We start from the raw sequence: 5,905 nt of genomic DNA on the forward strand, positions 1-5,905 counted from the left end.
AGCTGTGAAGACTAAAGCCTTATGTGACGAGTTTAAGTTGTAATTTATTTATTTTTATTTCATTTATTTATTTATTTTTTCTCTCTTCTTGTTTATTCCTTTACTTTTATTTTTTTAAATTTACTTACCTATTTATGTAATTGTATTTAATTTCTTCCTACCTCACCTCGAGCATTATGTTGTGTTTTTTTCTCCATGCCATGTTCTGGTCTATGTGTATACAATATTTTGTAAATAAAGTATGAAAAAAAAAAAAAATTGAGTGAATACGCTCGTTTCACAGATTAAAAAAAAAAAAAAAAGTGACATTAAATAAACATGTCCTCTTATACTTTGGTACTAGGTTTATTTAAGAGACCGTATTATTTTTCACTCAAAACTGAGGTAATGTTTTCTTTCGTCTGAAATGAAATCATCTTGCATCGCTTACATTGTTCTGTATTGTGTCGACTGCAGTCCGGAAACATCATTAAACTTAAGTGCCTCTGCTCTCACAGGATGCGTGTAGGCGTCTAAAACGGATCCAGAGTCAAGATAGCATTATTATTTGTGTGTTTCATTATAACTGAGTCATTGGGTTATTAGAGGTGGCAGGGGTGAATGTTCACTACAGTCTGGGAACAGAAGTCTACTGTTTCATGACTTTTCCACGTCCCACTGAACTAAACAAAGCAGTCAATGTCAAACTGGAGAAAGAAAGAAAAGAAGAGGGACACAGTGAATGATATATGAGCTATGGATGGCACTAATCCCCTGTTGTCCTGAGGAAGGTAGCCTACCCTTGGAAATATTTAATTACAGATAAAATTCACGTTAAGCTGGCTTATAGAAAGACATTTAACGTTATAACAAGGTCAAATTACAATATTGTTATAGTAATCTATTAACTCAATGGAATTTTAATACACAAGCGCAAGCCTTTTACACAACCAGAGTTTTTGCAGTCTATTTTTGGCATTTCTCATTAATAAATCCAGTTTGTTTTGATTTATGAACAGCTCTTATCACACCATATACATGTGCAACCACAATGTAAATATGTAAATACCATTTACACTGAACAAAAATATAAACGCACCACTTTTGTTTTTGCTCCCATTTTTCATGAGCTGAACTCAAAGATCTAAAACTTTTTCTGTGTACACACAAGGTTTATTTCTCTCAAATATTGTTCACAAATCTGTCTAAATTTGTGTTAGTGAACACTTCTTCTTTGCTGAGATAATCCATCCACTTCACAGGTGTGGCATATCAAGATGCTGATTAGACAGCATGATTTTTGCACAGGTATGCCTTAGGCTGGCCACAATAAAAGGCCACTCCAAAATGTGCAGTTTTATCACACAGCACAATACCACAGATGTCACAAGTTTTGACTGTGCGAAGAAATGGTGGTCACACCAAATACTGACTGGTTTTCTGACCCCCCTGGACCACCCAATACAGTAAAACTGCACATTTTAGAGTGGCCTTTTACTGTGGCCAGCCTAAGTCACACCTGTGCAATAATCATGCTGTCTAATCAGCATCTTGATACGCCACACCTGTGAGGTGGATGGATTATCTCAGCAAAGGACAAAGGAGAAGTGCTCACTAACACAGATTTAGACAAATTTATGAACAATATTTGAGAGAAATAGGCCTTTTGTGTACATAGAAAAAGTTTTAGATCTTTGAGTTCAGCTCATGAAAAATGGGAGCAAAAACAAAAGTGGTGCGTTTATATTTTTGTTCAGTGTAAATTCTAAACTGTAAGAATATTTGTTTCTAATTCTCTATTTTTTAAAATTTTTTTTTACTTTATTTTTGTCTACTTAATGCAAATCTCAAAACAAGACAAACACAGGGGACATATGGGATACATTGACCACAATAAATCCTGTGACCAACAATTGTTTTTAGCACTGTGACATTGAAGTGAAAATTGTCCATTTTTTCCATTTATCATGACACTGTTCCTCTTGAGTCCTCAGTCGGTGGGTCAGAATCTCCATCTCAAATATTCTATTCACAGTTCGTATCCAGTCATTAGTTGTCGGTGGTTCTAATCTGCACCATTTTTTGGTAATGGCCTTTTTACAGGCTGCTAATAGTATTTTAAACAAATATCTATCATTTTTCCTTACATTATTACCAATAATACATCCAAAATACATCACCAGACATGTATTAGGAATTGCATAACCCAATATCTTAACAATTGTTGAATGGACATTAACCCAGAATGATGCAAGTTTAGGACATGACCAAAAGACATGTACATGATTTACATTGATATCTCCACATTCTCGCCAACAAGGTTGAACTCTGGACATATATTTAGCTGTAATTTTAGAAGTTATGAAAAATCAAATTATATTTTTCCAGCAATGTTCCCTCGATACTCTTGAAGAAGTGGTTGACTGTTGAATTCTCCAGATATTGATCCATTCCTCCTCTGAGACACATATTCCTAGTTCTTTTTCCCATTTCTGTTTCACATCCAAAGTGTTCCAACCTCTCTTCCCCATCTAATTCTCTATTTATATAAATATTTATTTAACCCTTTCATGCACAGTGGTCACTACAGTGGACAGCTATTCCACAGCTGTTCCATTGTATATTTATGGATTTTGTTGTTTTAGTTTCATATCAGCTAACACATTGGACCATCCCATACACTGCAACTGATAACATTAATGTAACTTTGCTGTTCTTGATAAACCTGATCTAACATGTTTGAGCGTAAATCAATTGCTTGTTATTGTTACTAGACTGTAATTAACAACTTTTTTTTTTTTTTTTTGCATATTATCTCCATGAAGTCAGTAATGACCAGTATTAGAGTATGTTAAAATGTGAGAAAACATCAGATTAGCAGCATTAGAATGTTTTTATTTCATAGTTTTCACACAGTATATCAGTAAATACATGTTTCTTTGTTTCAAAAATTAAATGCACACTCTCAAAAATAGAGGTACCAGCTTGTTTCTGTTTGTCTCGGTTGTCTCGGTTTCTGTACCTTTTAGAAATGGTCCATTTTTGTACCTTAAGTACTTTACATAGAAAGAAAACTCTCATATAGTTGATAATGCCATGATGTTTAAAGTTTGAACCGGTGGCCTAATTGAGAAAAAAAAAAAAAACAGCATAGACAAGTTACGACATCAAGACATGGAGGTGTGAATGAAAACTTGATAAAACAGAGATTATGGCAATAATCAGAGGTTCTAATAAGATAAATAAATTATTAGGCTATTATCATTGAGCTAACTGGGCAATTAAATTAAAACACACATTATTTTTAAATAAAATATAGAGTAATTACAGTATGATATATAATAAATAATGCAATAAGCCTAATGTTTGAACTATAATTAGTCCTACTGTTCAGTTCTCCTAGCCTATAGCCTATTCTCATGGTCTACACACATTTTTTAATAACGCTGCAGGGTACCTTATAGTACAAATTTGTACTTTACAGAACTTTGGACCCTTTTTCGTAGTCTAAAGGTGCAGTTCTGGCCTCCTAAAGACCAATATTGTACTTTTGAGAGAACATTCTTAAAAAATGTACTTATAGGTCATAAATGTTCTGATCTTGTACCTCTATTTTTGAGAGTGCACGGTGTCCAGCTTAGTGGACATTTTTGCAACTCCACAAAAAATAGCTTCATAAGAAAATTCAGTGGCATTGTTTTTTTAATGCCTAAAGAGGAATAAAAACAGGAAAAAAAAATCTTGACTAAGGTTCTCATAATTCATGCATGAAAGGGTTAAAAAACAACAAATTTCTTTTTTTCCTTTGTATTTTCACTCTCACTTGTTTTTTTTTTTTTCTACCTGTCTTTCTCATGCACTGGTGTGTTATATGTTGCTGCTGTTAACAGTGAAATTTTCCCATGATGGGACCAATAAAGTCTTATCTTGTCTTCTTTTATGTTTGATTGTTTCATATCAATCACACTAAGGTTTTTTGTTTGTTGGAGGTGGTGAATGATAAATAAAATGTAGAATCTACTCAATGTGATGAGTGATAAATGTTAACCCTTTCATGCATAGTGGTCACTACAGTGGACAGTTCTTCTCCAGCTGTTCTCTTGTATATTCATGGGTTTTGTTGTTTTAGTTCCATGTCAGCCAACACAGTGGACACTTATGCACCATCCATTAAACTGACATTCTGTAACTGTCCTGTTCTTAATAAACTTGATCTGCAGTGGCATGTTAGAGTGTAAAGCAATTGCTAATTGTTGTTAGACTATAATGAACAGTTTTCTTACACAAAATGCTTTTTTTTTTATATTATCTCCATGAAGTGAGTAATAACTGTATTAGAGTGTGTTAATATGTGAAAAAACACCAGATTAGCTGCATTAAAAACGGCTTTATTCCACAGTTTTCACACAGTTTATCACTTTTTGATACTGTGTTTTAAATACATGTTTCTTTGCCTCAAAAAATTAAACACATGGTGTCCAGCTGAGTGGACATTTTTGTAACTCTGTAAAAAACAGGTTCATTAAAAAAATTTCTATCACATTGTTTTTTTTTTCATGCCTAAAGAGGAATGAAAAAAATCATGACTAAGGTTCACATAACACTGGTCAACAACAAATTTATTAAGTTTTTTTGAGCTGATTTAGGATAATTTTGGTGTGCTGAATCCAAAAATCACATTAATTTTGCTCAATCAGGTCAACTTTCTGAACTATGCTACATATTGGCTTTTTAACATTTTTGCTTACATTTATGGGCATTTTCACATCATATGATACAAAATTCTTTCATATTTCTGGCAATAAACGAGTTCTGAAGATTTTACTTTTGCCAATTTATGATTAATGTTTTTTTTTTTTTAATATTACAGGTGAATGAAATGGCTTCGACTAGAAGATCTTGCAAAAATAAGCCTGATGTATTCTGCTACATCTGCGGTGAATACACCATTGAACCTAACAGGAATCAAGTCACAAGTTTCATAAAGTGTGCTTACCAATCTTATTTTGGTATTAAACTTGGTGACTAAGATAAAGTTTGGGCACCACACATGGTATGCAAGTCATGCACTGAGTATCTGCGTCAGTGGACCAAAGGCAAGAAGAGATCTCTGAAGTTTAATAAATACATCCTGTAAGAAAATTATTATTTTTTCTCTTAAAACCTATTTTGGGTGAGAAGTATATCAAAAATCAACTGATAAAGTCACAAAAATGTAATCAATTTTGTGAGAAGATCAAATTTTTCAAAATCAAATTAGCAAAAAAAAAAACCTGACCTGATTGAGAAAAACAGATGTCATTTTTGGATTTAGCGGTGCAAAATGGTTCTAATTCAGTTGAAAAAACCTAGACAACTTGCAAAAAACATTTTTTTGTAACCCAGTGTAATTAATGCATGAAAGGGTTAAACATGTTTAATTATCCTGTTAAGATTATTCATCTAGAAGAGAAATGAAAGTGCAAGTATGAACAAATAAAGGCTATGTCCTCAGTGTTTATTGTGAACCAATCGTCTAAAAAAAAAAAAAAAAAAAAAAAAACATCTTCTTTTCTCAGTTAATGTCCTTGTTATGCCAGGGCTGGGAGAAAAGAGGCGGCATGTGAATGTGTGAATGAGTGAGGCAGGTGCATGTGTGCAGAGCCTCATGAATAAGCGCTTCTCATTAGCCATGCACGGCTCCAAACACGCATAAATAATAGCAGCCACCACTGATAAAAAAAAAAAAAAAAAAAAAGCGCACCTACTGGCCTCCCCCTCCATCCCTCCCCCCTGTTCTATCTCCCTTTCTTTCTCTCTCTCTCCAGGGAATTCACATTTTCATTTTTTTTTAGTTTGATTGGTCAGATCTGTAGGTATATACTAATCCAGACTTAGAATTAAACAAAAAAAAAAAAAAAAAAAAAAAAAGAGAGAGAGAGTGTAA

Source organism: Sphaeramia orbicularis, chromosome 19, assembly GCF_902148855.1.
Source record: "Sphaeramia orbicularis chromosome 19, fSphaOr1.1, whole genome shotgun sequence".
Classification (NCBI taxonomy): domain Eukaryota; kingdom Metazoa; phylum Chordata; class Actinopteri; order Kurtiformes; family Apogonidae; genus Sphaeramia; species Sphaeramia orbicularis.